A 23,553-nucleotide genomic window follows, 5' to 3' on the forward strand; every position below is an offset into this window, starting at 1 on the left:
TAAGTCATCACTATCCCTAAGTCCGGAAGTTAAGTCCTCACTGTCCGGAAGTTCGCATATCGCAGTTACGATTAATCGCAAATTAGTTTTAATGGCCAATTCTTCAATTTTTCAAACCGCGAGGCAGAAACAACAAACACACGCGGTTCCTTCGCTATAGCTTGACCGTACGTGCAAAGAAAAATTAAAACTTTCATCGTTCCTTCGGTCTTCGCTCTCGTCCTTCGCCGTTCCTTCGCTCTCGTCCTTCGCTGTTCCTTCGTTCACGTACAAAACGTATGTGTTTGCTAAATAAATGGCCATAACTTGGTAACCACTTGTCCGATTAATAGCAAACCTTGAAAAGGCACATCCTCAGGTCCCCAGCAATATACCTGGCAAGTTTCACTTAGATCGGACCAGTGGTTGTCGAGAAACAGTGGTCACAGACATACACACAGACAGACACAGACACACAGAGATTGCTTGCATTATAGAGAGATGACTTTACAGCTTCCTGTTGCTATTATTATGTATAGTTTGTAAGTTGTAAATGTCAGAAATAACAAAACAAAAAAGCCCATGGTGTCTGTCAATTTCATCCTTGCCACTGGAAATTTTACAAATCGCAACAGAAAGCCAAGATTTGGGGCCATATCATTGTTTCTCAGTGCTGTGGAGGGCGGAGTCAAGTGACAGATGTGGGTGTGGTCCGGCAGCTGTCTGACCAATGGGTGCACATTTCAAAAATCAATATCCCAAAACAAGAACGGCAACAACAACGATGACGACAGCAGCAACACAAAGTTTTTGTAAATCAGTGCCGTGTCTGCAGGTAAAAACATGGAAAAACATGATAATATTTCAATACATCATCATCTAGCTCAAATTAAGGAGCAAACGACACAATGACAACACTTACCGCTTTGCCCATGATATTATGATCCATCAACTACAAATCTCGTTTAGCAATAGTCTCAGGTATCAATTGCACCGTTCACATAACTCAATGCTGCATTACTCCAAGAAAGATTGGAGCCTTTTGTATCACAGCATGCAAATGAGAACCATTTTGCACCTCTTACCCAGACATAACACTGTGCCGATAATGAGGGTGTGAAAAGGCATGCGATTTTGCACTCGCATTGAAAGAGGCATTTTAGGATGTCTCAGAACCTGCAGGTTATTTTGAAGTGTTAGGTTGCCAAAATAGGCTATTGTGGTTTGTGTACTTTGTTGGTTTGTTCAGGTGGTGTTTCATTATGTATTTTTTTTTGTATACTGTGTCGAGGTTCGTATAAGAGCAAACCCATAGAACATATAATAAAGGGAGTGGGAGGCAAGAGGGAGTAAGAGAGGGAAGCCCAACAACAGTAGGGAACATGGACATCAGGATATCTGTGGAAGAGAGAAGGGTGGGGCGGGGTACACGGAATAAGCATAAACAAGATAGACAATACAGGGACTTTCAGGAAAGAAAACAGGGAATTTGAAGGAGATGGGTTGGTGTAAATAAGAGGAGGCAGAAAATATGAAGCTTTTGGATGGGGGAAGATAACAGATGGTGGTGAACACCTGGAGGATGACCTTAAAGAAGATTGTAAAGACCTGGAGGAAGGAGTGGGATTGAAGAGAGTGTGGGAGTTTGCTCTAAAGGCGGGAGAAAAGAGGAATGAAAGAGTGAACGTGAGCAGAGAGTCTTGATTTTGGAAATTTCACCAGAAGGGGGTTGCTGGCAGATCTTGCATGTCCTGCAGAAATATTGGAGGGGGTGGTGGGAGGGGAGGGTGGGGCTAGAGCACAGACAGAGCTGGGGGTGCAAGGCCGGAGAGGAGTCGGTAGAAGACATAATGACCACCAAAATGCCTGCGGTGAGCGAGTGAAAGGCTCTCAGAATCAGCTTCATAGCGGAAGATACCAATGATTCTGAAAGCTTTGGTTTCTACAGCGTGAAGCCGAGCTAGGTGAGAGGCAGGAGCACCAGCCCAGAGGGGAGAGCAGTAATCCATTTAGCTGTGGATGAAAGCTTCGTATGTGGTGAGGAGCTCTGTTGTGCCAAGTGTTACGGATTCCGGGTTTAGGTGAATTACTATTCACTAGGGCATGCCCGTACTATATATATGCCCGTACTATATATCTATCTAAAATTATATCCCCCCCCCCCTCTATTTACATGAAATGGTTTGGTCCATTCGCAACGCCAAAGCGAACGGCGAACGGCTTGCGAGTACAGTGACAATCCCCCCCCTCTATTTACATGAATGGTTTGGTCCATTCGCAACGACCACAGAACCCCCCCCCCTCTATTTACATGCAATGGTTTGGTCCAAAGCGAACGGCTTCCGGAGTTTGGTAAAGAAATCGCCATCGCGTGCACAAACGCGCAGGAAAGCGAATGAATCGCAAATTCGTTTTTATTAGTTTTAAAACGTAGTTTAACGCCAACATAGTTTGCAAACGTGAAATAAATGAATACGCTCTCAAATGTGCCATCCGAGGCAGAGTGTGTCCTCCACGTTCGGCACACGCGATCGTTCGCTGCTCTCTGATTGGTTGAATCGTTTTTTGGACATAGCTCGGTAAGTAATTGTCCGATTAATATGAAACCTTGAAAAGGCACATCCTCGGGTCCCCAGCAATATACCTGGCAAGTTAAAAGTATATCGGACCCGTGGTTGTCGAGAAACAGCGGTCACAGACAAACGTACAGACAGAGATTACTGGAATTATAGATAGATGTCATTGCTTATTAATGTTTATTCTATTAAAGGTTGTTGTGGTTAAAGGGTTAGAGAGGCTCCGGATAACAGGAGACCGGAAACGGGATAGTGAACCGGAAGAAGAAAAAAGACACGAGGTCCGGGAGAAGCGGCGATCTTCCTCTTCCTCGCTGAGCTCCGACGCGAGCGGTGTCGATATTGAGCAGCGTGGGGAACGCTGCGTTTGAAAGCCCGTCTGGCGAGAGGAGTTACCTGTGCGGGGTAATTACCGGTTACACGTCAAGTTGCCGTGGGTTCGTGCACGGAACCAAGCGTCCGGCACAGTTCGCCTCCACGTCTACAAGGACGCGTACGGGTCGCACCTTGGGCCTCGCGCGCTTTGCGAGCCGCCCTTTGCTTTGCCCGCTTTGCTTCGCAAGGAGGTGTGCGCTGCAGCAGCTGTTCCCGGTACGCGACGTGCACGTTTGGAGCACGTCAGCCAGGGGTTCGTTCAACCGCCCGTGTGCTGAGAAGTCGACCTTCACCTTGGTCTGGAGGGGCCCAGAGACATTGTGAGGGACAGTGACCATTGAGGGGTCATGAGTGGGGAAAGGGGGGAAATATATAAGATGGCCATCTTAGTAATATTGCAGATTGATTGTTGATTGTGTTGATGGATTGAGAATATATTATTAATTAATCCGGATCCTTGGTGTGGGGTGGCTTATTGACCTGAATTGTTTGTGTCTTTCATATTGATTGCATTACGAACGCGTATAGATCATAGATCTTTCTGGCGGGGTCCTCCCACGGTCCGGGGGTCACCAAGACCAGGTAGTTACCGGGAGGACCACGTAACACAAGGAAGGACTTCGCACGATGGAGGATGCCCAGTCGGCAACTGGCTTTGGAGGCGAGCTTGGAAATGTGGTTTTCCAAGGAAAAATCATGGCAGATAGTGAGACCCAAAAGCTTGAGTGAAAGAACTTCTGAGAGGATTGTTGAGAAAGTAAATGGTAGGGTTTTCCAGACAGTCTTGTCAGAGACACATGGTGAGAGTGTGAAATTTGTCAGGATTGAAAGACATGTTCCAAGTGTTTCACCAACTTGTGATTTTATCCATGTCTGCACAGAGTGAAGAGGCTGCTTCCTGCCGATATGAGGGATGAGAGATGGAGCGGCAGAGGGTGGAGTCATCAGCAAAAAAATTAAGAGGATTTTCCAGAGAGTCAGAGAGATCATTGATGAAGATTAGAAAAAGCACAGGGCCCAGAACACTGCCTTGAGGAACTCCAGCATGCACAAGAAGAGGCGATGAAAGAATTCCATTTAGAGCCACACATTGACTACAACACGAGAGAAAGTAAGCGAGCCATGAGTGGAGATTGCCATGGATACCATAAGAGGAGAGTTTGGTGAGCAGTGTGACATGACATATGTCAAGGGAGACGGCTCTGATTTCCTGTCTGGCGTTGAGGGCCTCCATCCATTGTTGAGACAGCAGAAGCAGCATTGTCTGGAGTAGTTTGACCTGGTCTGAATACAAATTGATGATCTGAGATCAAGCCATTGGAGAAGAGGAAGGATTTAATGTCAGAAGTGATGATGACCTTGCTGATGAATGGGAGCAGGATGATTGGTCTGTAGTTTTTGTAGGGATCTGTTTTTGCACCTTTTTGTGTAAAGCGGAAATGTTTGCTAATTTCCAAGCAGATGGCAGATGACATTGAGCAAATGAGAAGGTGAAGATGAAGAGAACAGAGAGAGGGTGGGATAGAGCGGCAGAGCAGGATTTTAGGAACCGTGAGCTGATGCCGACTGGTGCAGTTGCAGAATCAGAGTCGAGGTTTGACAAAAACTTCTCCACCTTGTCAGGAGAGAAGGACACAGAGTCCCGGAGCAGTTGGGTTCGACTGGGTAATGTAGGTACAGAGAGCGATGGCTTTGGGACATTTGAAGCAAACAGGGTTGAGGCATTCACATTCAGCCTTTTTACAGGCAGTGTTCATGTAAATGTGTGTACCTTGTTGGTTTGTCCATGTGGTGTTCATGTAAACATGTATACTTTCTTGGTTTGTCAATGCGGTGTTCATGTAAAGGTGTACTAATGTCATCTGTTTTGGTTTTCATTCAATTGTATACTGTGCACAAAAGCATAAGGACATTCCTTATATATTGGTCTATGTTATATCATTAAATATTTCATATTTATTACCTCTGCCACAGAAGGTGGGCATAGGTTATGTTTTCACCTCTGTCTGTGTTTGTTTGTGAACAGGATATCTCAAAAAGTTGCGGATGGATTCGGATGAAATCTGGTGGAAAAGTTGGTGTGTGACACGGATGAAATGATTCGATTTTGGTGAAGATAGGGTCCGGATCAGGATACTAGAATTTTTTAAGTGATTCTTCACCATTGAGAGATAGGGCCAAAAGCAATACATAGCATAATATTTCAAATAGTTGTGGACAAGTTATGACAAAACTTGATGGATGAGTTGTGTAAGTGAAAAGAAGATATTATGGTCTCGTCTTTCCCTCGCGGTCCCCATGTACTGTCTTTGTCTTTCCCTCGCGGTCCCTATGTGCTGTCTTTGTCTTTCCCTCGCGGTCCCCATGTGCTGTTTTTGTCTTTCCCTCGCGGTCCCCATGTACTGTCTTTCCCTCGCGGTCCCCATGTACCGTCTGTCTTTCCCTCGCGGTCCCCATGTGCTGTTTTTGTCTTTCCCTCGCGGTCCCCATGTACTGTCTTTGTCTTTCCCTCGCGGTCCCTATGTGCTGTCTTTGTCTTTCCCTCGCGGTCGGTCCCCATGTGCTGTTTTTGTCTTTCCCTCGCGGTCCCCATGTACTGTCTTTGTCTTTCCCTCGCGGTCCCCCTGTACTGTCTTTGTCGTTCCCTCGCGGTCCCTATGTGCTGTCTTTGTCTTTCCCTCGCGGTCCCCATGTTCTGTCTTTGTCTTTCCCTCGCGGTCCCCATGTACTGTCTTTGTCTTTCCCTCGCGGTCCCCATGTGCTGTTTTTGTCTTTCCCTCGCGGTCCCCATGTACTGTCTTTCCCTCGCGGTCCCCATGTACTGTCTTTGTCTTTCCCTCGCGGTCCCCATGTGCTGTTTTTGTCTTTCCCTCGCGGTCCCCATGTACTGTCTTTGTCTTTCCCTCGCGGTCCCCATGTACTGTCTTTCCCTCGCGGTCCCCATGTACTGTCTTTCCCTCGCGGTCCCCATGTACTGTCTTTCCCTCGCGGTCCCCATGTACTGTCTTTCCCTCGCGGTCCCCATGTACTGTCTTTCCCTCGCGGTCCCCATGTACTGTCTTTCCCTCGCGGTCCCCATGTACTGTCTTTCCCTCGCGGTCCCCATGTACTGTCTTTCCCTCGCGGTCCCCATGTACTGTCTTTGTCTTTCCCTCGCGGTCCCCATGTGCTGTCTTTCCCTCGCGGTCCCCATGTACTGTCTTTGTCTTTCCCTCGCGGTCCCCATGTACTGTCTTTCCCTCGCGGTCCCCATGTACTGTCTTTGTCTTTCCCTTGCGGTCCCCATGTACTGTCTTTCCCTCGCGGTCCCCATGTACTGTCTTTCCCTCGCGGTCCCCATGTACTGTCTTTCCCTCGCGGTCCCCATGTACTGTCTTTCCCTCGCGGTCCCCATGTACTGTCTTTCCCTCGCGGTCCCCATGTGCTGTTTTTGTCTTTCCCTCGCGGTCCCCATGTACTGTCTTTCCCTCGCGGTCCCCATGTACTGTCTTTGTCTTTCCCTCGCGGTCCCCATGTACTGTCTTTGTCTTTCCCTCGCGGTCCCTATGTGCTGTCTTTGTCTTTCCCTCGCGGTCCCCATGTGCTGTTTTTGTCTTTCCCTCGCGGTCCCCATGTACTGTCTTTCCCTCGCGGTCCCCATGTACTGTCTTTGTCTTTCCCTCGCGGTCCCCATGTGCTGTTTTTGTCTTTCCCTCGCGGTCCCCATGTACTGTCTTTGTCTTTCCCTCGCGGTCCCTATGTGCTGTCTTTGTCTTTCCCTCGCGGTCCCCATGTGCTGTTTTTGTCTTTCCCTCGCGGTCCCCATGTACTGTCTTTGTCTTTCCCTCGCGGTCCCCCTGTACTGTCTTTGTCGTTCCCTCGCGGTCCCTATGTGCTGTCTTTGTCTTTCCCTCGCGGTCCCCATGTTCTGTCTTTGTCTTTCCCTCGCGGTCCCCATGTACTGTCTTTGTCTTTCCCTCGCGGTCCCTATGTGCTGTCTTTGTCTTTCCCTCGCGGTCCCCATGTGCTGTTTTTGTCTTTCCCTCGCGGTCCCCATGTACTGTCTTTCCCTCGCGGTCCCTATGTGCTGTCTTTGTCTTTCCCTCGCGGTCCCCATGTGCTGTCTTTCCCTCGCGGTCCCCATGTACTGTCTTTGTCTTTCCCTCGCGGTCCCCATGTACTGTCTTTGTCTTTCCCTCGCGGTCCCCATGTACTGTCTTTCCCTCGCGGTCCCCATGTACTGTCTTTGTCTTTCCCTCGCGGTCCCCATGTACTGTCTTTGTCTTTCCCTCGCGGTCCCCATGTGCTGTTTTTGTCTTTCCCTCGCGGTCCCCATGTACTGTCTTTCCCTCGCAGTCCCCATGTACTGTCTTTGTCTTTCCCTCGCAGTCCCCATGTACTGTCTTTGTCTTTCCCTCGCGGTCCCTATGTGCTGTCTTTGTCTTTCCCTCGCAGTCCCCATGTACTGTCTTTGTCTTTCCCTCGCGGTCCCCATGTACTGTCTTTGTCTTTCCCTCGCGGTCCCCATGTGCTGTTTTTGTCTTTCCCTCGCGGTCCCCATGTACTGTCTTTCCCTCGCAGTCCCCATGTACTGTCTTTGTCTTTCCCTCGCAGTCCCCATGTACTGTCTTTGTCTTTCCCTCGCGGTCCCCATGTACTGTCTTTGTCTTTCCCTCGCAGTCCCCATGTACTGTCTTTGTCTTTCCCTCGCGGTCCCTATGTGCTGTCTTTGTCTTTCCCTCGCGGTCCCCATGTACTGTCTTTCCCTCGCGGTCCCCACGTACTGTCTTTGTCTTTCCCTCGCGGTCCCCATGTACTGTCTTTGTCTTTCCCTCGCGGTCCCCATGTACTGTCTTTGTCTTTCCCTCGCGGTCCCCATGTACTGTCTTTGTCTTTCCCTCGCGGTCCCCATGTACTGTCTTTGTCTTTCCCTCGCGGTCCCCATGTACTGTCTTTGTCTTTCCCTCGCGGTCCCCATGTACTGTCTTTGTCTTTCCCTCGCGGTCCCCATGTACTGTCTTTCCCTCGCGGTCCCCATGTACTGTCTTTGTCTTTCCCTCGCGGTCCCTATGTGCTGTCTTTGTCTTTCCCTCGCGGTCCCCATGTGCTGTTTTTGTCTTTCCCTCGCGGTCCCCATGTACTGTCTTTCCCTCGCGGTCCCCATGTACTGTCTTTGTCTTTCCCTCGCGGTCCCCATGTACTGTCTTTGTCTTTCCCTCGCGGTTGTCAGCTCTTTCACGAGCCTCGATTCAGTATAGAAAAAAAAAAAAAAAAAAAAAGCCGATTCGATTTTGGTTCAGGTCCGGATCCAGGGCCGGCGCCAGACTATTTTGCACCCCAGGCAAGGCCAGCTACTTGCATCCCCTCCTCCCTCCCCCCCCCCCCCCCTCCAAAAAAAACAAAAATTGCCAACTTCGATTATTAAAAAGATGTTTTGTAGAAAAAATAAAAAGCAGAAAACTTGAAACTGCAAAATTTATTTTAAATTGCAAGAATAAGTACCGTAAGATGCCAACAGCACCAATATTAAAGGCGCAATATCCATTAATATGGCAGTGGCCCTGTTACCCCACGCTTTGGGGCAAATGGGCTTTCACTTAAAAAAATATGACAATACATGTGGTTTGCAATGCAAAATAAAGAAAGTGGTCCCTTTATGAGTGTGTGAATGGAAATTACAGATAAACAAAACAGTTTTTGGTTTGAGCAATAAGTTTTAGATATGCAAAATCAAAATTTTAAATAATCAATCTTTGATTATCTTTCGCAAATACAATTATTAAATATTTTGGCACACAAATCATTTTGAACTAAAGGGCACTCGGTATAATGCATACCTCAGCCATTGGCAACACAACATTCAAACCTTTTACTGCACACACCTCTTAAGTATATATACCATTTAAGGATACTTGGCGTAACCAACCCGTCATGTTACCACAATATTTCCCTTACAGTCAGACAGAGAAACAAACAAAAAAAACAGACAAACAGAGTTAAAAACGTCTCATAAAAGTTTCAATTTCAGACACATCAACATCTCACTTTGCATGCCTTTTCCTTTGCAAATTTTGTCACAAATTCAACCAGATCAAGTGCTGATGCCTGGGCATGTTCAATTGATATAGTTGCCAAGCCAACTCGTCTCTTTTCCAACATTGTAGAGCGTATGTACGTTTTTATAACTTTGAGCTTTGAGAAACTACGTTCACCACTTGCCACTGATACTGGAAGTGTGAGAAGGATCCTTAAAGCAACGGAAACATTAGGCACATTATCCAGGAGTTTTTGTTGTAGTATGAAGAGAAGTACTTCTTGTGGCAGCATAGACTTTGGAAGTCTTCGAGCTATTGCTACAAGTTCAGTAATGCGCCCCTCTGATGTCTGCGCCCTAGGCGGCTGCCTAGTTGGCCGAATGGTAGCGCCGGCCCTGTCCGGATCCATATCCGACCTATCAGTGAGATACAAAACGTAAACTGTTCAGCCTGGAGGAGGTGTGCACTCTACCAAGTGACGTTCTGGTTTCGAATGTGATCACTTTTTTAATGGTCAATTACCAAAATAAATAGATGCAGGCAGTACATGACTAATGCGGTGGAACATCACTGCAAGTACACACAAAATATGTGTGCCTGTGTGTCGGATGCCATGTAGGGCCAAAATAAGGTTCAGGGTGTTGGAGAGGAGGTGGGAAAACAACAATAGAAAGTTGGATAAAAGATAAATACAAACCGAGGTTATTAACAGCGAATGCATTTCAAGCTATACCCTGCAGAGTAAACATCCTTAAACCATTTGTGGCCTTCAGCAGACATTTCTTTTAAAAAGACAGAAAGTCTAGCATCATGGAAGAGCATGGTAACAGAGGATAGAAAGTAACATGCCGAAAATGGGGCAGTAACTCCCCATGTGGATACAACTGGGGGATGAACGAACAGGAGGAGGAGAGAGAAGAGGGAAATAAATAGCAACCTGCTAATATATGGCAAGAGGTTTAAAAAAGTGGAGGGGGTGAGTGCAGGGGAAGGAGTAGGCCAAAATAACCCAATTGGGATGGAGGACGACCTGAGGTTTTGGGTTTTGGTGCACTTTCGACTTGAAGGCCTGGTGGGATGAGTGGGATCAAAAGGACAGAGGAAGGAGATTCTGTTAGTGGGTTGAAAGAGGAGCAAAGGAGTGGAAGTTAGCAGTGTGCCAGGATTTCAAGGGTTTTATAAAGAAGGAGTTGCTGAAAAAACATGTGTGATCTGGAAGGACTGGGGAGGGAGGGATAGGCAGGACTGGCAGGATAGCCTCGGCCCACGAGGAACATGCACTCTCCTCTGAGCTTTGTAGCCTGGGTTTGAATGTCGTGCCAGCTATAAACTGTCATTCTAGTGTTTCACATGGAGGGTGAGACATCAATGTGTCTGCCGTCCCTCGGATAGACGTTAAACTGGGCATCCCAACTACCAGCATTAGTTGGTGGACATTAAAGATTCCACTGTGTCTTTGATGAAGAATAGGTGAGCTTTTTTTTTTTTTTTTTTTTTTTTGTATACTGAATCGAGGCTCGTGAAAGAGCTGACATTTATTTCACAAACAAATCAACCAGACAAACAAAATATATAAAAAGAGGGAGCGGAAGAGAAGAGAAGGGGAAGCACACAAACACTTGAGGGCACACAACATTTAAGAGCAGGGAGATGTGTGGGAGGGAGAGGGCTTGGGGGGAGGGGGGTGGCAGAAGTATCAAACACAACAAGGACACCAAGGACTTCCAGGACAGAAGTTGGTATTTCAAAAAAGTGGAATTGGGGTGAAATTAGCGGGGGTAGAAAAGATCAAGGTTTTGGATGGGGGAAGATAAGAGATGGTGGTGATCAGCTGTTTTAAAGACCTGGAGGGTGGAGTGGGATTGAAGAGAGTGAGGGAGTTTGTTCCAGAGGCGGGAGAAAAGAGGAATGAAGGAGTGAAGGTGAGCAGAGAGTCTTGATTTTGGCAGTTTAACCATAAGAGGGTTGGAGGCAGATCTTGTGCGACCTGTAGGAATATTTGCTGGACAGAGCCCAGAGAGAGCTGGGGGGGGCAAGGCCAGAGAGGAGTCGGTAGAAGACGGAAAGACCACCAACCTGCCTGCGGTGAGTGAGTGAGAGGCCCTTGGAGTTGGCTTCATCGCGGGACATTCCAATGATTCTGAATGCTTTGGTTTCAACAGCGTGAAGACGAGCTAGGTGTGAGGCAGGTGCACCAGCCCAGAGGGGAGAGCAGTATTCCATTGAGCTGCGGATGAAAGCCTTGTATGTGGTGAGGAGCTCAGGTGTGCCAAGGAAGGACTTCGCACGACGGAGGATGCCCAGTCGGCGACTGGCTTTGGAGGCCAGATTTGAAATGTGGTTTTCCCAGGAAAGATCATGGCAGATAGTGAGACCCAAAAGCTTGAGTGACAGAACTTCTTGGAGAGGATTATTCAGAAAGTGGATGGGAGGGTTGTCCAGTCGGTCTTTTCGGAGAGACATCGTAAGAGTGTGAGATTTGTCAGGATTGAAAGACATGTTCCACTTGTATGCCCAGTCTGTGATTTTGTCCAGGTCTGCAGAGAGTGAGGAGGCTGCAGACTGCCGATCTGAGGGATGAAGAATGGAGCGACAGAGAGTAGAGTCATCAGCAAAGAGATAGAGAGGATTTTCAAGAGAGTCAGAGAGATCATTGATGAAGACCAGAAAAAGCACAGGGCCCAGAACACTGCCTTGGGGAACTCCAGCCTGAACAGGAAGAGGAGATGAGAGAAACCCATTCAGGGCCACACGTTGACTACGACTAGAGAGGAAGTCCACCAGCCATGCGTGGAGATTTCCATGGATACCAAAAGAGGAGAGTTTGGTGAGCAGAGCGGGGTGCCAGACCGTATCGAAGGCACGTGATATGTCAAGGGAGACAGCTCTAATTTCCTGTTTGGCATTGAGGACCTCCATCCATTGTTGAGAAAGCAGAAGCAGCATGTCCAGAGTAGAGTGACCAGGTCTGAAACCAAATTGATGATCAGAGATCAAGCCATTGGAGAAGAGGAAAGATTTCATATCTGAAGCAATGATGGATTCCATGACTTTGCTGATAATTGGGAGAAGGCTGATTGGTCTGTAGTTGCTGGGATCTGTTTTTGCACATTTTTTGTGCAAAGCGGTGATGTTGGCAGATTTCCAAGCAGATGGCAGATGACCTTGAGCAAAAGAGAGGGTGAAGAGAACAGAGAGAGGGAGTGAAAGAGCGGAAGAACAGGATTTTAGGACCCGTGGGCTGATGCCGTCAGGTCCAGTTGCAGAATCAGAGTCGAGGGTTGACAGAAACTTTTCCACCTTGTCAGGAGGAAAGGACACAGAGTCCAGGAGCAGCTGGGTACGACTGGGTACGGTGGGTACAGAGAGGGATGGGTTTGGGACACAAGATTTAGAGGCAAACACAGAGTTGAGGCATTCAGCTTTTTCACGTGTGGAATCAGACGTGTGGCCGTTTGAGGTGAGGGAGGGGATGGAGGGGGAACAAATACCAGAACCAGATTTGACCAGACGCCACCAGGATTTGGCACCAGGAGCTATCGCCAGTACACTTGTCAAATCCAAAAATTCCTACTCCAACTTAAAGCGGGCACTGCATTGATGGCACAGCTATGCCCCCAGAAAAGCCAAACGATGCTACGCAGAGCCATGTGCTACATACAAAAGAAGAACAAGGGGAGGGACGGAGGGATGAAAGGAGTGAGCAGAGTGAAACAGTTAAAAAAAAAGTTTTTAAAAGACACTACCAACCTGTCTACAATAAGAAAGAAGCAGGCCCTGTGTTTTGCCTGTCAGATGTGCCAGTTTTTTGGAAGCTGATGGTGAACCGGAGAGACTAACCTTATTCGAGTGGTTAATTGTAAAAATAATTCGACATAATTCGACAAGTACAAAACTTCATCCGATCAAGATGAAATTTGTTGAGCATCATCTAGGGATAAATTGGTGAAGAAAAAAAAAAAAATGACGTCAGCGGTCATGTGGTTCGGCCGCCATATTTGTTTTAACACAAAAGCCTTCAAAACCACTGAAAATACATCCTGGCGAGGGTTGATCAATCTGTTTTGATTTGATTTGACTCTCAAAGAGCAATCTGTTTGCTCTTTTTCTTGTTTGTTTTGCCTTCCAACTCCTGGGATGTCCCCATGGAGTAGTGAGGTGCCATATCACCATGGAAACGAAGTGGCTTAAAGGAAGACTCCAGACCCAAAAAAAAATTAATTATTTAAATCTTTAGAATTAGGTAATGTTTAATTTTTAAAAAGAAAAAAAAAATTCGATGCTAAATTAGTCGTAAAATGCGTTTTTAAAAAGGCACGATTTAAAAAAAAAGCTAGTTCTGGAATCCTTGTGACCTCACTGACGTCACACGAGGTATAGATCTCAGCTGATCGCGGTGCACCCAGTGCATAAACATGGCAGACATGGCAGAAGAAGAAGTTTGACTCCGAATCGCTCAATATTTCCTCCGATCTGTCGGACTTTTCAGCCGATGAATACGTATCAGAGGCTGAGGAAAGTATTGTAGAAGAATTTGATATAGAACGGAGAGAATTTGGTGTTCAACCATATCAGTTTGTGCCGGAATACGCCGACGAAGATCCAGAGGCAAATATGGAGGTCGAAGTGGAAAACGATGAAGATGATGCTGAATGGCTCGCAGATTTAGATTACTGGTACGTGTTGGGCTAGCCTACTTGTTGATAGTTTCGGTTAAATATGCGAGGAATATTTATATCAAGCGAGTGTTATTGCAGTAGTGACTTTGTTTGATCGATAAAACGGTAAAAACCCGATCGCCTTGTGCCTGTATCATGGCGTAGCCACAGACACGCAGGCTGCAGCTACTGAGTGTAGTGCACAAATGCACTTGTCACAGTACGTCGGCGTTTCGTAGAATTTTGGCCAATTTATTTATATTTATGGCAGGCATGTTCCGCTAGGCCCCGAAATAAGTCGATACATAAACAATTATGCTCGCATCCCGGGAGGGGGTGGGGGGGTGGGGGGGTAGCCCACATTTTATACATGACACAAACGTCATTTACGATTTAGTGTAGGCCTTGGCATATGCATTGCAAGTGTCTTTGGGGACACACAGTGACAGTACACTCGCATTCGAGCCTGTGTTTATGATTATAATACCATTGTTTTTCTTGAATGAAAGGGGGGTTCGTCGGACAAACCTCTTCCAAGTGCTATTACTGGCAACATCCTTCGGGAATGTATGCAGTGTTCGCACAAAAGGCTCCGAGACTTTGCTGCACCCGTACAAAACACAACTATAAACCATTTAGAATCCGATATGCAAGACAATATAACTAGAATAGAAACACTCCACACTATTGTATTGTATTGTAAACCATTTGTAAAGTATTTCCAGCTTCCCCGATCACCTTTTGTGACGTCATACTGTGCATGGGCAAGTGGTCTAAGATTTGCAGAAGCGTTTTTTGTCGCATTTAAGGTCGGATTACAAGGAAACGACTTCGCGGGTTGATTTTTTTGTTTAGATGATGTTGTTATGTACTGATCAAAGATTATGTAGAAGCATTTAACTAAAAAAAAAATTTGGGGTCTGGAGTCTTCCTTTAAACATTCGATGTTTTTTATTTTTACATGTATATTTTTATAGGTACATTAATATAACTATATTAATATATAATATTAATTAATATATAATAATATATTAATAAAATTATTAATTAATTAATTAATTAATATATTAATTAATATAATTTAATATAATTAATTTAATATAATTAAATTAATTAATTAATATTAATTAATTAATTAATTAATTAAAATTAGTTAATGAATTAATTAATAATAATATTATTAATAATAATATTATTAATATATAATAATATATAATAGAATGAAAGCAGATCACACAAAAAGGGGGACAATAAAAGATTTAGTAGGCGAGGCACCGCTCAAGGCACACCGCACAACGCACGACACTGCAGACCCCAACTCAGGCATGTGAGGTGTGTGTTTGAATATGAAGACGACGACGACGACGACGACGACGACGACGACGACGACGACGACGACGACGACAACGACAACGACTTATCAGAAGCAGAATGTTTCTCCGTAATGTTTTCCGAGCTTGAATAAATTTTTTCGCGTGAGTTTGAAGAAAATCTGGGAGGTGTATGTTGCGAAAAACACAGGGAATAATAACATTTGTTGTTTTTTATGTTGATGTTTTGGCAATCACATGATGAGCTGAGTTTCTCTGTCATGCTTTGAAGAAGAATAACAGCTAATGCTTTGTTCACTGCTGTTTCTTTGGAAGAAGAATTATCATGGCTGAGTTTCTCTGTCATGCACTTTGAGTTTGAAGAAGAAGAATTTATCAGAAGCAATTCGTTTGTCTGTAATGTTTTCCAAGTTTGAATAAAATGTTTCTCGTCACGTTTGAGATTCACAGCTCGAACCAACATGCTGCAACTCCAACACGAGGTCTCAGGTCAGTGGACATAATTTTTTCCATGTATGTATTTATGTGGAAGTGACGGGTCGTATAATGAAAGCAGATGGCACCAAAAGGGGGAAAATAAAATAGCAACAAAGGTGATGCACTGCCCAAAGTGCATCCACACGATGCACAGACATAAAGCCAGAAGAAGAAGAGAGAAGAGAAGAAAAAAACAAAAACAAAAAAAAACAACAACACCACACGACACTGCGGGCCTGAACGCATGCAGGTGGGGGTTGGGGGAGCTGTCTTTGTTTGTTGATATATGTACTTTTTAAAGGAAGGAAATAAACAAAATCGACTCAATCTGAAGAGGGAGGAGGGATGTTCCATCTAGCGGGGTATTCCATTACCAAGCTGCTTGTAGAGCGCTCACCAAGCAGCTTACGTCCTCACACAAGCAGCGAAACGGTTGAGATGCCCGGAGTGTCCCACGGTGTCCGAATTAGACAGATGAATACTTCTAGGAGTCGGAACTGCTGCTGAGGTCAACTCCACAGTTAAAAATTTGACATTTGGTTCAGATTAAAGAGATTCTCGACCATTTTGGAAATTAAATAAAGGCACACACACACACTGGTGTTCGATGCAATGATACAGGAATACAGTACAGCAATTCATAGGTATGAAGATCAGTGATATTATGATTTGTAGATATGAAGCTTTATTGTACAGAAACTGGACTATTCTGAGGCAGGGCATACTTGAGCTGAGCTGACAAAATGGCAGAAATAAGTCACCGAGCTGAGCGAGCTAAACGCAGGCTGACCAAAGCTCAGCCTGTTTCTAGTCTTAGTGTAAATTTTAGCGTAAATCATCTTCAAAAGGGGTATTCAAATACACCCAAACACTCAGCTTTCATTCATGCACTCATTTGGAGTTCAGTAAGTATGCATGCAAAGTTTGGGGCCGCTAGTTTTCATGGTTTTGGAGTAATGGAGGAGACGGCCTGACTCTATTTTATTATTATTATTGATTAAAATGCCATGCCGTGGAAGGACCTATTAGGCTGCTCTATACACATGAACATGGCACGCATTGAGAGACAGGGGAATTCTTCTGGATTATTTGTTGTTAATTAGCCGAATCGACTCCGTCACTCAGGATATCATGACGATCATTTTGATGGATCTCATTCCACATCAGAAAGCTCCAGAAGAACTCCACAAAAAACATGTCTGTCTCTGTCTCTGTCTCTCTCTCTCTGTCACACACACACACACACACACACACACACACACACACACACACACACACACACACACACACACACACACACACACACACACACACACACACACACACACACACACACACACACACACACACACACACACACACACACACAAGACAGCCACCCAAGACAGCCACCCAAGACAGCCACCCAAGACAGCCACACAAGACAGCCACACAAGACAGCCACACAAGACAGCCACACAAGACAGCCACACAAGACAGCCACACAAGACAGCCACACAAGACAGCCACACAAGACAGCCACACAAGACAGCCACACAAGACAGCCACCCAAGACAGCCACCCAAGACAGCCACCCAAGACAGCCACCCAAGACAGCCACCCAAGACAGCCACCCAAGACAGCCACCCAAGACAGCCACACAAGACAGCCACACAAGACAGCCACCCAAGACAGCCACACAAGACAGCCACACAAGACAGCCACACAAGACAGCCACACAAGACAGCCACACAAGACAGCCACACAAGACAGCCACACAAGACAGCCACACAAGACAGCCACACAAGACAGCCACACAAGACAGCCACACAAGACAGCCACACAAGACAGCCACACAAGACAGCCACACAAGACAGCCACACTAGACAGCCACACAAGACAGCCACACAAGACAGCCACACAAGACAGCCACACAAGACAGCCACACAAGACAGCCACACAAGACAGCCACACAAGACAGCCACACAAGACAGCCACCCAAGACAGCCACCCAAGACAGCCACCCAAGACAGCCACCCAAGACAGCCACACAAGACAGCCACACAAGACAGCCACCCAAGACAGCCACACAAGACAGCCACACGAGGCAGCCACACGAGACAGCCACACGAGACAGCCACACGAGACAGCCACACGAGACAGCCACACGAGACAGCCACACGAGACAGCCACACGAGACAGCCACACGAGACAGCCACACGAGACAGCCACACAAGACAGCCACACAAGACAGCCACACAAGACAGCCACACAAGACAGCCACACAAGACAGCCACACAAGACAGCCACACAAGACAGCCACACAAGACAGCCACAGACACACAGCCACAGACACACAGCCACAGACACAGCCACAGACACAGCCACAGACACAGACACACAGCCACAGACACACAGCCAGACACACAGCCACAGACACACAGCCACAGACACACAGCCACAGACACACAGCCACAGACACACAGCCGCACAGACACACAGCCGCACAGACACACACACACAGCCCCCCCCCCCCACACACACAGAGCCCCGCCCACCCCCACCCCCACACACAGCCCCCCTACCCCACACAAACACAGCCCCCCTGCCCCCCACACACAGCCCCCCTACCCCCACACGCACAGCCCCCATACCCTACACACACAGCCCCCCCACACAGCCCCCCTACCCACACAGCCCCCCCTACCCACCCCCCCTACCCACCCCACCCACACACACAGCCCCCCTACCCCACACACACAGCCCCCACCCCCCCCACACACACACAGCCCCCCCTACCCCACACACACAGCCCCCCTACCCCCCACACACACAGCCCCCTACCCTACACACACAGCCCCCCCCCCCCCACAGCCCCCCACCCCACACAGCCCCCCCCCCCCACACACAGCCCCCCACCCCCCACACACACAGCCCCCCCTCCCACCCCACACACAGCCCCCCCCACACACACACAGAGCCCCCCACCCCCCACACACACAGCCCCCCCCCCCCCCCCACACACACACAATTTCGTTTTTTCATTTCTGTTCCTCAAAATTATATCTCTCTCTATTATACACACACACACACACACACACACACACACACACACACACACACACACACACACACACACACACACACACACACACACACACACACACACACACACACACACACACACACACACACACACAATTAATTGTACAGTATCGGTTGTTCCTAAACTTAAATATAAATAATTTAAAGGATTGTTGTAAATGATGTTAATTTCACAACATCCCATATTCAACTTTATTTAAATTGTAAACCTCAAACATAGTTTCTCCACCGAAAGCAAGAACCTTAACCTGTAAGCAATTGACTAGTTTCCCGACTGCATGGATCATCAGCTGGGCACCGTTCTTCGAGGTTTCGATTCTTTTAGCCCAGGACCTCTCCAAACGGCGGATCCACGCCCTCGATCATGGATCCACATCAATAGATGCTACATCAGTAGATCCACAACCTCGATCATGGATCCACATCAATAGATGGTACATCAGTAGATCCACAACCTCGATCATGGATCCACATCAATAGATGGTACATCAGTAGATCCATAACCTCGATCAAGGATCCACATCAATAGATGGTACATCAGTAGATCCACAACCTCGATCATGGATCCACATCAATAGATGGTACATCAGTAGATCCACAACCTCAGTTGCGTCCAGGCAGTCAGTCAACCCATCAATGCAACATCACTTTTTCCAACTTTACTCACAATAGGATTTAATGTGTTATCATATATTTATAACTTTCCTTACACACTCGATAATATGATAATATCATTAAATCATGCACATCTTACCTTAAATACATCAATCTACCAACCAGCACGACCACACCACCTACCTCTCGATCAAACTGTATTTCGAATGTTCAAACTGTCACTCAGCTTGTAGAGCGCTAACCAAGCATTTGAAGACGTGAAGTACTCAAGCAAGCACAACATCGAAACGGTTCATAAGGAACTTCTGGCTTGGCAAGCGACAGCAAGCTGATTGCATCGAAGTCCTTTCCAAGGGTGTGGTGCTGACCGGGCAAACGTGGTGCTGACCGGGCAAACGTGGTGTGGTGCTGACCGGGCTGACGTGGTGCTAACCGGGCAAACGTGGTGTTGTGCTGACCGGGCCGCCGTGGTGCTGACCGGGCAAACGTGGTGTGGTGCTGACCGGGCCGCCGTGGTGCTGACCGGGCTGACGTGGTGCTGACCGGGCAAACGTGGTGTGGTGCTGACCGGGCCACCGTGGTGCTGACCGGGCCGCCATGGTGCTGACCGGGCAAACGTGGTGTGGTGCTGACCGGGCCACCGTGGTGCTGACCGGGCAAACGTGGCGTGGTGCTGACGGGGCCCCCGCAGCCATGATGCCCCCCTCCCCCCAGAATTTCCATGTTTTAAACGTTTCCCAGTGTGTACCCTGGATTAGAATAGGTACACCGTATCCCTGCGTGTCGTAAGAGACGACTAAGAGGGTTAGCGTCAGGAAGGGCATCCGGCCATAAAAAACATTGCCTCAAAAAGAGAACCATGACAATTACAACGACATATGGGCAGGGTACAGCCCGAAGTGGAGATCGGTTTCTGAGGTTTGGGACATGGAATGTAGGGACAAAGACAGGGAGATCAGGAGAAGTTGTGGAAGTATTGGTCAGAAGAAGAGTGGACATATGTTGTGTGCAAGAGACGAGATGGAAGGGAAGTGGTGTGAGAATGGTGAGGGGTAGGCAGGGACAGAAATACAAGTTTGTGTGGCAAGGGTGCCTGGAGGGCGTGAATGGTGTTGGTGTCCTGTTTTCTGAGGAGTTTGTAGACAGTGTAGTGAGTGTGACTAGAGTGAGTGATAGGTTGATGATGGTGAAAATGATGATTGGAAAGCTCTTGGTGAACGTCATCTCGGGATATGCTCCGCAGGTTGGTCGAAGCGATGAAGAGAAGGACAAGTTCTGGTGTGCGATAGAGAAGCTGATGGAAAACCTGAAATATGAGGAAGTTGTTGTGGTAGGAGGAGACCTAAATGGACTTGTGGGAAGGAGTATGGATGGTTTTGAGGGAGGTCATGGGGGTTACGGATATGGTGTGAGAAATGGAGAAGCTGAAAAGATTTTGGAGTTTGCTGATGGAGCTGATTTGTTGATTTGTAATACTCAGTTCCAGAAAGAGGATAATAAGCTTGTTACATACACGTCAGGTGGGTCGACGACAACCGTTGACTACCTGATGGTGTGTAGGCGAGATAGGGGGCACCTCCGGGACACAAAGGTGATCCCGGGGGAGGAGGCTGTTTCACAGCACCACTTGGTTGTCTGCGACATAAGGGTGAAAGTTGCGAGGAGAGCTCGGCGGGTGAAGTACCAACCGAGAATGAAGGTGTGGAGGTTGAAAGAGGTGACAGTAAGGGAGGTATTAAAAGAGAGGCTGAGTAAGGTAGAGGATGATGTGGTTGAGCTTGAAAGTGGTTGGATGTCAATGAAAGCTAGTCTGTCGGGAGCCGTTGGTGAGGTATGTGGATGGACAAAAGGACCACCGAGGCACTTGGAAACATGGTGGTGGGATGATGAAGTTGGAAAGAGGATTGACGAGAAGAGGAAGAAGTTCAAGGAGTGGCAGAAGGCGAAGGGTATGGGAGCAGAAACAGCAGAGCATGAAAGTTATAAGGCAGCCAAGAAGGCTGCAAAGAAAGAGGTAGCAAAGGCGCAGGAGGCATGTAGGAAAATGTTCGGAGAACGCTTGGATTTGGAAGAGGGTCAGAGAGCAGTATTCAGGATTGCAAAGCAGATAGCGAAAGAGAGGTGTGATGTGATGGGGGTGAGTTGCTTGAAGGATGAAGTGGGACAAATCGTTGTGGACCCAGATGGAATTAAAGGAAGATGGAAAAGATATATGGAAATGCTGTTGAATACAGAGAATGAATGGGATGGCAACATAGAGAGTAACCCAGTTTTAGGACCGGCAGAGAAGATAACTGAGAAGGAAGTTGAGGAAGCAATAAAAGCAATGAAGAGTAGAAAAGCGGGAGGGCCGACGGGAGTTGTGGGAGATATGTTGAAGGCAGCAGGAAGTTGGGGTGTGAAGAGAATGACAGAGATCTGTAATCTGGCGGTGAAAGAAGGCCGCATTCCAGTGGATTGGGAACCGAGTACCCTCGTCCCTCTATACAAGGGGAAAGGTGACCCTCTAGAGCTGGGGTGGGGAACCTCCAGCCTCCGGGCCGTATACGGCCCGCGAGACCGTTTAATCCGGCCCGCGAGGCAATTCATCTATCTATAATTCCAGTAATCTCTCCTTTTCAAGGTTTTAAATTAATCGGACAAAGGGTAACCAAGTTATGGCCAAAAACGATTCAACCAATCGGAGAGGAGCGAGCTTTCACGTGTTGTAACAGTCAACGAATACCGAACGTGGCGAGCAGACGCTGCCTCGGACGGCACATTTGAGAACTTATTCATTTATTTGACGTTGGCAAAATATGTTGGCGCTAACAGAATAATTGCCATAAAATTAAAACTAATTTGCGATTAATCGTAACTGCGATATGCGACCTTCCGGACAGTCAAGTGAGTTCCAGACAGTCGTAACTGCGATATGCGACCTTCTGGACAGTCAAGTGATCGCGTGATCTCATGTCATCATTTCATTCAGTATATGCAAACATGGCGACTAACAAGAAAAGAAAGGTAGATGCGGAATGTCGCGCTTTCCAAGAGAAATGGGCAAACGATTATTTCTTTGTGGAAGTAAAAGGCAAGCCAGTATGCCAAGTTTGTCGGGAAGCGCTCTCGGTGATGAAAAAGGCCAACCTCCAGCGTCATTACAGCTCGAAACATGCTAAACTGGACGAGTTGAAAGGACAAATGCGCTTGGATAAAGTTAACGTTCTTCGGCGGAGTTTTGGTGCTCAACAAGCAGACTTCATAAGATCACAATCTGACCGGGACAACACTACGCATGCTAGTTTTGTGGTGAGTGAGCTAATCGCTAAGAAGCTGATGCCGCATTCAGAAGGAGAATTTGTGAAGGAGTGCCTTGTTGCCGCTGCGGAGCTGCTCGCACCGGACAAAGTAAAATTGTTCCAAAGTGTCAGTTTGTCTCGAAGAACTGTCTCAGATCGGATTACTGACATGGCACAAGATATTGAGAAAACACTGAAGGACACCGCAAGAGATTTCCAGTTTTTCTCTCTGGCCTGCGATGAGACAACGGACATAACAAACACCACCCAACTAGCCATTTTTGTGCGGGGGATTACAGCTGAGTTTGATACGAGGGAGGAGTTGCTGTCTTTGCAAGCCATGCATGGCACCACCAAAGGTGAGGATTTGTTTGAGCAAGTTGTTTTGGCTATGAACAAATTCGAACTGCAGTTTGACAAGTTAAGTGGCCTGGCCACGGATGGAGCCCCAGCCATGGTTGGCGCGCAAAAGGGATTAACTGCATTGTTCAAAAAAGAAATGAGTCGTCTCAGTCTCGATCCAAGTGAGTTAGTTGTATGCCACTGTATCATACACCAAGAGAATCTGTGTGCACAGTCCCTGAAGCTCAACAATGTGATGACAACTTTCGTTTCCACCATAAACGTCATCAAAAGCAGAGGGCTGAACAGCCGCCAGTTCAAGGAGCTACTGAGTGAACTAGAGTCAGAGTACGGAGATCTGGTTTACCACTGTGAGGTGTGGTGGCTGAGTCACGGAAATATGCTCACACGGTTTTACTCACTGAGAGAAGAAGTGAAACAGTTCATGGAGATGAAGGGGAAACCTGTCATGGAACTCGGTGATAGCAAGTGGCTGTGTGATTTGGGCTTCATGGTGGACATTACCAAGTACCTGTCAGAGCTGAACGTCAAGCTCCAAGGTCCCAACCAGCTTCTCAGCTCTCTGCAATCACATGTGAAATCATTTGAAGCTAAACTAAAGCTGTGGCAAGTGCAACTGGAAAGGGGAAACACTATCCACTTTCCCACTCTGCAAGAACAAAAGCCTGCTGTGACATCTGAATATGCTGCTGAGTGTGCAAAACTCCTCCAGGCATTTGGAGAGAGGTTCCAGAACATGAAAAGTAAACAAAGGGAACTGAACCTATTTGCCACGCCGTTTAATGTGGAACCAGCTGATG

At 47.2% G+C, this 23,553-nt stretch overlaps 1 protein-coding gene across 2 annotated transcripts in view; it reads right to left on the reverse strand.

Annotated features, from left to right (window-relative positions):
- ANKIB1 (ankyrin repeat and IBR domain containing 1) overlaps positions 1-23,553 on the reverse strand; it is a 308,012-nt gene that overhangs the window by 265,700 nt on the left and 18,759 nt on the right. The window lies entirely within an intron of this gene.

Source organism: Myxine glutinosa, chromosome 6 (genome assembly GCF_964187855.1).
Source record: "Myxine glutinosa chromosome 6, kmMyxGlut1.1, whole genome shotgun sequence".
In the NCBI taxonomy this organism is placed as follows: domain Eukaryota; kingdom Metazoa; phylum Chordata; class Myxini; order Myxiniformes; family Myxinidae; genus Myxine; species Myxine glutinosa.